Source organism: Anticarsia gemmatalis, chromosome 12 (assembly GCF_050436995.1).
Source record: "Anticarsia gemmatalis isolate Benzon Research Colony breed Stoneville strain chromosome 12, ilAntGemm2 primary, whole genome shotgun sequence".
Lineage (NCBI taxonomy): Eukaryota > Metazoa > Arthropoda > Insecta > Lepidoptera > Erebidae > Anticarsia > Anticarsia gemmatalis.
In genome coordinates this window covers 3,285,440-3,297,692 of record NC_134756.1, presented here as the reverse complement: position 1 = coordinate 3,297,692, position 12,253 = coordinate 3,285,440, and the positions used below count along the sequence as shown (strand labels likewise).

General features: G+C 33.8%; 1 protein-coding gene across 1 annotated transcript in view; it reads left to right on the top strand.

The window, feature by feature from the left end:
* LOC142977311 (pinopsin-like) overlaps positions 1-12,253 on the top strand; it is a 116,939-nt gene that overhangs the window by 44,338 nt on the left and 60,348 nt on the right. The gene's annotated exons all lie outside the window — the stretch shown is intronic.

The window sequence follows — 12,253 nt, the reverse complement described above, 5'->3', positions numbered from 1 at the left end:
TATCAGATATATAAACATCAATAACCAAACCAAAAAAAAATGTTTACAAAAATCAAAAACGTGTGTAACAACAAACAAACTTATTAAACAACAAAATGATTCACAGCTTTTCTTTGCCAAAAGCGTAAGCAGTATTATATCTTTTACAAAAGAAAATAACACAGACTAAAATTCTCAAGGCAAACAACTAGTGCGACAACTAGCAAATGAGTTAGTCGTCTCACAAACTGCTACACTACAACTTGTAACTTACTCAAAAACTTAAATTTCCTGGAACATTTCATGAACGATGTTCTTCCTGTGAGACACGAAATGAAACAACATTCTTATTTAACAAACTGTCTTCTGTAAACAAAGACACACCAACAATTTCGTCGTACCAAGTTTAACTGAAACTATTTAAGAAATGTTGACGATCTCTGAAAGATGATACAAACGTGTTTAGAGTAAAGACAATTTAATTGTCTAGCAGACAAAAAGTTTAACTTAAACGCTTAAAAAATGTTGACGATCTCTGAAAGTGGATTTAAACCTTTTTCTGCGAAGTAAAGTTGACAGTTTTTAAGAGGTGCTAAACATTTTTTTGTAAAAGGGATTACGGTTGACAGTCTCATTTAAATCACTACGCTTGGAGTTTGTAATAAAGGTTAGGCGTAGGTGTGTTGATACATTAACTCATGTTCCTTGTTATTTTAAAGTTATGTTATTGTTATTTAGTAAAGTTATTGATATGATTACTAAATCAGTAGTTATTATGTTAACCTAACCACTGTTAATCCATCGGCCTCGGCATCGCCCATTTTAATCTAATAATAACATTTTCCGTACATACTGATAAATTACGAACCTGCTGAAATCAACCTCACAAAATATCAAAATTTCCAACACATAGGTAAAAGTTTATTAAAAACATCAATAGCTCGATTCTCTACAGTCAGTACTAGAGACTCTAGAGAGTATCAAGAGTTAGACATTCGAGAAGAAACTACTGCAAAAAAAGTCTCCACTACAATTAGATTTTTATATAAAATTTGTCTATAGCAAACTTTTGTCGATAATATAATCGATAGTGGTAGAGATCAGCGCTACAGTTCATTTAAAGTCAGTTTTTTTAACCAGAATTAAAAAAAACCTAAATAATAATATAAATACTAAACTACACGTACAACTTTACACATCAATATGTATTCAAAAAATGTAACATACCTTTGATATTTGAAGAAATCAAGTAGTTCAATCATTCGATAGACCGAAAGGAATGAGAACGAATGTACGAGTGAATGTTTTAGTATCAGATTACTCGATATTGGATCACCTTGTGAAGTTTTATTTTGTTTTATTCTATTGGGATTGTGTTACTGTGAGTTATTTTATGAGAAGATCCTTAGCTATAACTTTGTTTATAAGTAATTCTGAATTAATTTTACCTTCTTCTGAATTGATGAATCTCTGAATTTCGAAACGTGTAATTTAAGTTTTGTTATATCGTCTCGAAAAGAAATGTTTTGTTTAAGAAACCTTTTGCGAATCAAATTTTAAGATAATAAGAAAATATATACATGGTGTAAACTATTTGAATAGGTATCGAACCTACATGATCTAGAATAATGGTTTAATGATGACTGTCTGTGCCTACCAGTGTTCTTTAGTCTCTGTCAACCCATAAGGGAAAAGGGTGTGATATTATGTATGTATGTACGAATTATTCTTTAAGCTTCTTTTCCATCTAAATCAGTCAGTAAATTTCCGTAGAATTGGACAGCCATACAGGACTACAAATTTAACTATAAAAAAGGTTTTAATGTGACACTACATGATAAATATTAGACAATATTTCTTCCGATTCACTTTTGATTAACAAAAGCAATATTGGTACAAACTTATAATCGAATAAACGTCAAAACAAACCCAAGAAAACGTATCTGTTTTACTAAACAAGTTTTGACAGGGGCGTTTTTATTTTATCAAACTTCAGTACCAAACGAATATAAATGGGACCTAGATTTTGTTAGAAATCTAGTTTCGTTTCTTCAAATGGTCTGGAACAGGCCACGTAGTTCGATACAATTGCAAAAATAAATGAAATAGGTTCGTGTAATAAATTGAACAGATATAAATCTGAAAACGATGTCATACATATTCTGACTGGCAACAATAATGAATAACAAATATTATTGAGTAGCTGAGCCGGGTGGCTCCTTCCACTCGTGTGACATTGAGTTCAGTAGTTTTGGTTTGATTGAGCTACAATTTATATCCACCTAAACTTCCTAACCTTTGCATTCACAGAATTAGTAGTAATGATTTTAATACTCCTAAAGTTTTTGAGATGAGAGGTTTATCAAACTGATTTAGAGAGTAACTGTTGTCAAAATTCATCATATTTTACCCATTTTGGCACACTTGTAATAGGTAATGTATTACGTAATATATTGTATAGACAATCTAACAAAACCATCAAATTACCTTATCCTGGAATTATCTGACGACAAAAACGTCGGCTTAATAACAATTTATTCGGAATCAATAAAATAATTTGACAGCGACATCTCAAAAGTTCGATGAACTCTTAAAGCAATTTGTTCTTGGAAATATTCTTTATTTCATTTTACCCTTTCATAAGTAAATGAAGTGTACGAAGGAAGATGGTAAACGACTTCAGTTCATATTTTAATCATACTTATGCATATTTTAGTGGGAAACCAGATGCGAAACGACAGACCAACAACTTAATATGTTATGATATGGCTGTACCATAAAACATTATACAAACATTATGCAATTTAAGAACTATATGTATCTCTATTACTACTATACTATATACTAGTTACTGTAAAAGTTGAATAAGTTTTATTTTTATTTTCAAGATGTTGGTTGTATATTCAGCTTTGGTTTTATCACTCCTATATAACTTGTTTGTTGTTTTCATACATCTGCTATAATTTATCCATCAGATAGATTATTCAACACTTAACTTAGCTATAAGCCAAATACCTGTCCCTTAATTTTCTGTCAGATGAATTGATTAAATAATACCTACCTATGCAAGATTAAATCGCTAAATTAGTTAAATAAAATTATAGAACATCATTTTATTTTGGAAATGCAAGTGTTCATATTTCTTTAGTTTCTTTCCCACCGTATAACTACTACCCAATTTTATCAGTATTTTTAGACGTGTTTGCAGGAAAAATTGCTCTTAGTACCGTAAAAGAAATAAATTGAGGAAAACATCCTCAAATATCTGTACCACGAGACGAAATCATCAACTATGCCTTGTGTAGTTACTGCCTTATAGAAACACGAATTTATTGGAGTAATAAACAACTTGAAAGCGTTATAACTTACAGAAAACACATTATTTGATGACTATAAAGTGGAAAGCGTGCAACATTGCATCGCGATGTTTTCCTTCACCAAGAGTAAGAGCAAGTGATCATTATTACTTTGAAAAGTCATTGATGTGTTGCCTCGGGTTCGAACTTGCGACCATTTGAGTGTAAGGTGCCAAATTTTACGCCTCGGCTGTCACTGTTTATTTGCTCAAAAAAAAACTGCTTAAAAGTTTTCTTGAAGACATTAAAAGTCGCCAATCCGTACTAAACCAGCGTTGTGGACTCAAAGCCCTAACCCTTTCTTCCATACATATTGTCAGGGACCTTGTTTTTGACATTTTACAGATTAGTATTCAAAAAGTATTTTGAATTACTAAAATACTGATAAAGTTGAAAATAAATGTATCTCAATAGTTTTTCACTTTACACAATGCGGATTGAAATGGTACCGAATATCGATAAGGCTGTTGTTCCGCCCACAGATACTACCTCTAGTAGATTATGAATACGATCCTTCAAATATTTACCCCTCAAAACTTTATTGAATTCATCCACCAACTAGCACAAATTTTTAAGGGCTGATTCAGTAACTTTACTGCTATTGTTTGATTCTGATACAAATTACAGGCTTTAGTACAATATTGTATTTATGAATGTTTGAAATCGATAAATCGTTAAGCTACTTTTGTGTTTAAAGAGTGATTTCCACCTACGATAGGTCCAGTTATTGTTTTTATTTGAAGTACTTATCAACGCCCCCGATGTTTTTTGCAAGAACTATTTTCTAAAAGTGATTTTAAATGTCACTTTATTATCACTGTCACAATGTTTTGTAAACCTATATTTTATTTAAATAACATCTTTTATTTGATGTCTATTGAAAAGTAAATAGGGCATTATTTAGACAACACAGGTTTCTAAATATCGCAGGAATAATTATATATTTTATATTCGTACCACATTACATAAAAACATACAATTCCTAGAACATACTTTGTGCTTCAGTTAATTGTAAATGACATTGCGTGTGATTTTCTTGGAAACCACTGTCACAAAGGCTTTATTATTTTTTTGCTTTAATATAAAAAAAATATAAATCAATACTTGGTGTACATGTGTAGTAACGCCATCTGCAAAATAAATGGTTTTAAAACTGAAATGGTACCTTTAGGTTCCAGTTATAAGTTATAAGTGCCAGGTAACCTTTTCGACTAATAAAGTAACAGTAATTGTATGAAACAACTGTCAAAATTATATTTGATGAGCTAACTGATATTTATTCAAAATTGGTAAAATCGGTATTACATTGCTACTTATATGATCGTAACTTTTTTACAAGGTTAAGTAGAATATTCCTTTTTATACTATTAAGTTTTAAGTTACGACCGAAAAATCACTAAAAAGACATTCTAGTGTGTTAAACTAGGAAACTTCTTAATGTCTTACCGACCCTTAGGAAGTACGTTTATAAGTATTACACTTAAAGGCTTGATAAAGACTATCGTGGCCTGAAAGTTTAACTTCCTTAGATTAAAGGCTTCGGTTGAAACCTTCTCGTAAGTTTAGAATCGATCTTGAATAAATTGTTTCGCGTCAGCTTCCTTCTTTGGTGTGTTGTAAGTACCTACTAAGATACATCCAAAAGTCATTCATGTTATGGATTTTATAGTTACCTACTACTTTTAACAATACAAGTTAAGAATAACAGCAGTGAAAATTAACAATATTTAATTAATTAAACTTATAGAAACTATGATTTATTGTGACGGTCGGAGTGCCTCATTTACTCACTTGATTGGCATGACACAAAAGTTTTAATGTCAACTAGCAAACAAATTTTAGGCACGAAATCGTCAACGCGTACTTGCGGAAATAAGCCAGTACACCGTAAAACAAAGAAAAAAGACTATTGTCGCAAAAGAATAAGAACACTATGAAGAATGTCTTGAAGTTCATATAAGACACATCTTATAAGCAATCTTGTATCGTTTCATTATAAGCACTCAGAGCAGCTTCTTGTTACAGGCTGAGCGATTGACAAACAGAGTTAACTACGGGTCACTGTGTCAATCAACCCCTTACTGATTGTGGTAGTTTCTAGGTCAAACTACATGAGACGTTTAAGCTATGACAACGCAGATTGATCCATGACCATAACAAACTTCTTGCGTTTTAGTTAAAGATTTTACTTTTACGTGTATTCCTGAATAAACTTTAGATTCATCATTCCTATATTTTTATGTTATTAGCAATACTATTTCATAGCATGTAACAAAGTCGTCAACCCGCACTTGACCAACGTGGTGTTCTGAAAGCCCAGCAGTGAGACAATAACGGGTAAAAAAAACTATACGCATGTAAGCTAAATATTTTTTAAGTATTGAAATGTCGGCTATATTTCAGTTGCTTCGACTTAAGGAAACAGTAATTATCCACTTAAATTGAAAGCTTTAAAATTAAGTCCCAACCTACGAACTCAAGTTCTCTCTATAGCTTGCGCCGCTCTGCCCGGTGCCTGTCGACTGATGTAGCTCATGACTGATCTACGATTTATTTATATAATTTAAGTAATAGAACAGTGTCTTATACGTCTTTTAACTCATCTGTGTTACGACGAACAAAACTCTACAAACGTCGCGTTGGTACAGGTTCAACAACACGTTTACAAGAATCAAGTAATAGTCTACTATGCATGGCGAACTACGTAAACAAAGGAACGTAAAGCTTTCGAACGGTTTAAACAAATCAGACACAAGGTCAAACAATTATGCGAAAAATACCTTAATACTACTATGTGAAGATATTTTCATAGTGTCAAAGACTACTATTTGTATAGCATTTATCTCTACCGTATTACGTGCAGACAATCCACTTAGTAATTCTTTAACCTCACAATACTGGTACTCTTATCTTATTTTATAACGACAGAAATTCCCCTGTTTGTATTGTGATATTTTTTTGTAACGTTCATATATATCAGCTTAGCCTTTTTTTCCAAACTGTGTTGGAGTCGGCTCCCAGTCCCACCGGATGCAGCTGAATACCAGTGTTTTACATGGAGCGACTGCCTATCTGACGTCCACAACCCAGTTATCTTGAATATTACACGATACCCTTCGGTAAGACTGGATGTCAGACTTTCAAGCTTTTTTGTAAAGTTCATTTAGTTTAAGCCTCTTTCAGTGACAAAGGGGAACGAGAAAATTTTATTTTTAAGTTGAAATGTTCTGAAAAATGTTTTGATTATCACTAAGGGTGGCTTTAAGGAACAGAGGAATTTGGCATAGTTATATTTCAATAGATTTTTATAAAAGGGTCCAAACGCAAGTGATGGAGTTTAAAAAATACGAAAAATCGCTTTGAGAAAAGGTAGGTAGTGCCTTTACGCTTCGCTTGGTTCGTCTTGGCGGGGCCACTCACCGTGCTCCCAGAGAGATTTATAGTTTTTTGTGAGAAAAATCTTAAACTAATAAGCTTCTATTATAATGTGTTTTATTGTGCCAAATTTGACACAAATCGATTTTGTCCTTTTGCTGAAAAAGTATAAACGAAAGACTGCTTCCGTGGCGCAACGGTTTATGTCACCACGCCGCTACCACAAATTATTGTTTCGGGTCTAGTTGTACTTTGTGTCCGTCGTTTGTATGTTTGTAAAAGTCTCCGCGACACAAGACGTCCAATTGCGGGAGGTGTCTTTTCTAAAAAAAAGAGACCCACAGAAATAAAGCTATTTCAATAATAGTAATTAATAAGTATTCTGAGAATGGTCTATATTTCACAGAACAAATATTTAGCGAAACAAAATAATACACCAATTCTCTATTTAGTTTTAAATATATTTTGTATCAACAAGTCTGCATTCCCGTATCATTTACAGTTCAAATAAGCTAATTTTAATTAAAACTAGAGGTATAGAGATATAGTAATAGCGATTAATTGCCTATTAGTGTTATGTAAGTATTGCCTAACAAGGTAACAAGCTTAAACGTTTATTCGCAATTAAGATATATATTATTTCAACGTGAAATACAGCGAGTACCTTTGTGTATTAAGTTCTGTATGATACGATTCTAAATATAGGTCATATACTTAATATGAAGCTATATTTTTTACACCAAATGACATTAACGAGGTTCTCTATAGTCGGTACTATCGAGTATCGAGAGTTTGACTTTCAAAAGGTACTGCATAATTAGTTCCAATCCAGTCTCCCGCTAGAGGCGCTGTTCTGACTTTCATACAATAATTGTATCGATAGCAAGCCGATTGTGCTGTAATCGAAAGTCGTTGAGCATTGAGCTACAGTTTACAGTCCAATGAAATTGCGTTATGTAGTAATATCCTTGTACAAAAAACGAATTATATTATTTTATGATAATGTTTAATAATATTACGATTAAGGAGAAGTAAATGCCTATACCTGTATTACGATACTAGCTGACCCGCGCAACTTCGCTTGCGTCACATAAGAGAGAATGGTTAAAATTTTCCCCGTTTTTGTAACATTTTGTACTGGTGCTCTGCTTCTATTGGTCGTAGCGTGATGATATATCGCCTATAGCCTTTCTCGATAAATGGGCTATCTAACAGTGAAAGAATTTTTCAAATCGGATCAGTAGTTCCTGAGATTAGCGCGTTCAAGCAAACAAACAAACAAACAATCAATCAAACAAACAAACAAACTCTTCAGCTTTATAATATTAGTATAGATAAAAGCTTCAACAGTTATTTTAGAAATAACAAACAAGAAAAGCGAAGTATATAACTTCAATTTTCTATGATATCATTCAGGTGATCTATTTCAGTCAAGCCGACTTCGTATCGGTCGCTTTCAATTGAATTTTCGAACGCCTGTACGTGCTTCGAATAATTTTGTTACTTAGTGAAGTTCCGGTTGAGGAATAGAAGGTATTGAATTTTATAATGGGAATTTTATCAGTTGATATATATCTTTGGACAATATGTATACTGTTATCTGATTGTGTACTAAACAAAGCTTGTACTGTATTATTCGTAAGAGATGTGATAAACGGTCTTTTAAGTACATAAATACGTAATTTATGTCGAGGCAAAGAACAGGTACTGGAAGGACGATTTTGACTCCTATCGACTATTGACCACCGGGTAGGTATCGAGAAACTTTGTATGAAAACCTGATTAGCGCCCCTAGTGGTTGCCATAGGAACAAATTGTTTAGTATATTTTCAATGTCAACTCTTGATACTCGATAGGAGCGACTGTACAAATCAAGCTACTGGAAATTACCGAAATGTTTGCCTTCGATGATATGTTACAGTTACAAAATAACTTTAAATAATTACAAAATATTCGTTCTTTTGAATGTTTTTAATCGGTATATGGTAAAGTCTTCCTACCAGTTAAGACAAACAGAGCCAAGATTCGAACTGTGACAAATGCAGTAGAATGACAGTCTATTTTCAGTCCAATCAGTGAACTATACGGGTTCCACCTCTGTAAAGGACTGAACTCGAAAACGAGGTAATCTGACGGAGAGCCAATTTCAATCAACGTAGTCCAAAGAAAATAGCATAAGGCTTGACAATTTTGTCGCAAAATCTATTGGAAATAGAATACAGACCGGCGAGTACGAATATTCATATACTTCATGAAATATATGTACATGAATGTGAATCAGTAGTATTATTCTAGCTTTTAGTCGACTTTAGTACATTATTGAGATTTGCTATTACTAAAACTTTGCAGGACTTTGCCTCAGATCTAATATTAAAGAGTGTGCTCTAATCATATTTATATAAATACTTATCTAATATATAAAATTCTCGCGTCACAGTTTTCGTTGCCATACTCCTCCGAAACGGCAATACCGATTCGCATGAAACTTTGTGAGCATATTGAGTAGGTCTGAGAATCGGCCAACGGCTATTTTTCATACGCATAAGTACACAATTTTTTTTTACATTTATATGGCAAAGCAACGTTTGCCGGGTCAAGAATATTACCTAAATTACGCTGGAAAGAACAAACTTGTACTTCGTAATCGCACCACTGCGGCAAAAGTCTTTAGCATAATTGCTATCTATATAAAAGTGTACACAAAGAGTAACCTTTGAAACGCATACAAAATGTGTGCATACACTTATGTAAACATGTTTACATTATATAGCGTAGCACTCTAGAAAACCGGCAATTTACTCTATCGTTACTGACCGTTACTCACTTGGCTTCATTTGCAAAGTAAAGGTGAAGCCACAGCACTATGTTGCATCGCAAAAACAACGTCACGCAGTAGAGGTAGCTGGTAGTCTACCTAGAGCACCCGTTCGTATAGCACCTAGCCTTACTCACCTATATTTTGACAGGTTCTTTTCGTGGAGTAGGCTAGGTGCTATACGAAGTGCTTTAAATGGACTACCAGGCACAGTAGCACAAGATTCATATTCAAGCGTTATAAATGTTAGTAGAGCATCACCACACCGCGTCAACGTATCTTATGGTCTAGTCCTAAGAGCAAGTACACACGATGCGTTGATGCTGTAGTGAGGAGCCGGATAGATGATGATAATCCTACTTACAAATCGCTATATCATGGCGCACGGCGACGCATCACGGGTCGCGATGGGTCGCCTTGCGGCTTACACCACAATCGACTTTTCACCTTGACTCCTGTAAGACGATGCACGGGGTGACACTAAACTAACTTGTACTATAGCACCCTATCGCTTAAATAAATTGCGGTATATGTCACCAAAACCACTTGAACATAAGTAAGTGTTTTAGAAAGCAAACTGAACGTAGATACAGTGCAAAGAACTCTCAGTTGTCTTTTACAAATCGGGCGGTCAAAACGCAATATCCCTCACTGGCGAACTCTTCAATTCTTTAAAATTTCAGACCTTAGTATTACTTTCTAACATTACGATCTAGCGACCGGCACCTTACGACGCCGTACCGTCAACGCATTACGTGGCCTCGCTCCTACCCTAACGTTTCTGACCGTTACTCACCCGGTTTCGTTTACAAAGTAAGGCAATTGAACAAAGTTAAAACCCGGAAGGTATAAAGGTTATCCGGTTCTAATCTCAATGGAATAGACTTTGAAGTTAATGTACCTTTAAGTTTCGCATGGTTTGGAAGAGATGCTTATACGATATTCTAATTTAACGTTTCAAAATAACGTGATTTGTACACGTGTCACAAATAAAGTCTTGGTGAAAACATTTTCTGGTACTTTATTATTCTGTAGAGAGAAGATGAAAATTACTTGGAAAAATTGTTCTTGTGAAGAACGCTAAGGACACTAATCAGTTTATCTTACAAACGATAGTTATTCTGTTTTTGATAGTTGAAAGTGGTTAACACGATTACTGCCCAGTGGATTTTAGTGGCACCCAGTGTTGCATTACGAAGCGCACAGGCGTGTCGGGGGCAGTGAATGCGTTAAAACTACTCTTATGAAAAAGTCGGAAAACAAAAAAGTGCCTTAAGTAGTAAATACGTATTTAAACAAAATATTATTTTTTTAAAACTACGGTTTAGTTATTTTGTTATGCGTATAACCATTTTATTTCAACTTTGGCCTACATTCAAATTTTCCATCAGACAGCTCTCAACAATAACAATAAGAAAATTCAATATAGGCTTCAATGATAACCGAAGTCATAACTTTTCATTTGATGTGAAGTATGAACCTTCTTTGAATACTCTGATGATAAAGGTTGTACCACACTTTGTGCTGTTACATCAAGTGAGCATCAAACGCTGCAGTCGCGCAATTCTCTACATTCGGCACAGTCGAGTATCAAGAGCTTGATATTTAAAATGTACTACTAAAATAATTCTTACGGAGCTCGGTAAAGGCGCTTAGCAGACTTTCTTGTAAAATTTCTGGATAGCTAGCCGATTGTCAGTAGTAGTGGTAGAGAATCGAGCTACAGAACGGAATTTAACCCTGCACTTTGTTTATTCACGTGATTTTTATTCCGGAAAATAGGTTGCTAAAAGAACTAGTTCTAGTTTTTCACTATAGTTTACATTAGGTACTTTGGGTTTAGTGCAACGCAATATTTAACTGCTATGGTCTATCGACCACCAGCTGTAATATCTTTTTTATGAAAAGCTGATCAACGCGTCTAGTGGGCGCTGTAAAAACTATTTTTGCAGTGCATTTAAATGTCAAACTGTCGTTGCTCGCAGTGTTATTCGTTGCAGATCCACGTGTCATCTGGCAGTACCTTAACAAAAAGACTCATTTACATAAATATCAATACAGATCATTGACTCTGAAGTCTTGAAAGAAAAACTTGTACAAAAAAATACATTTCAGAGATATAACTTTCTTTATAACCTCTTTCACTTATATTATTCAGTCTTTTATTAAAAGCAGATAGGACTCTAGTTTTGTTACGCATATTATGTTAAGATAAAAGATTACATTCCTGGAATTTCAAGCTTTGTTTTACTTTAGATTTGTAAGAATATATTTATTGTGCCTGGACTTCTTTGTACATTTATACCATGTGTATATTGAATTGTAAATAAATTCAAGCTATTGTTGTATTGAGAGTCTGCTCGTCTTTTTGTCAGGCTTTGACAGGCAAACCGCAAAATTAAATAAGATAATAATTTTGAAAGATGATAGTACACAATCCGAGGTCAGTCATATACTTTTTTACACGTGAAATAAGCGCGGTCTTCTAATCTATTCTAATATTATAATCTATTCTAATATTATAAAGCTGAAGAGTTTGTTGGTTTGTACGCGCTAATCTCAAGAACTACTGGTCCGATTTTAAAAATTATTTCAGTGTTAAATAGCCCACTTATCGAGGAAGGCTATAGGCTAAATATCATCATGCGTCGACTAATAGGAGCAGAGTACCAAAAAAATGTTACAAAAACGGAGAAAATTGCGCGAGTCAGCTATTCATAATATACAG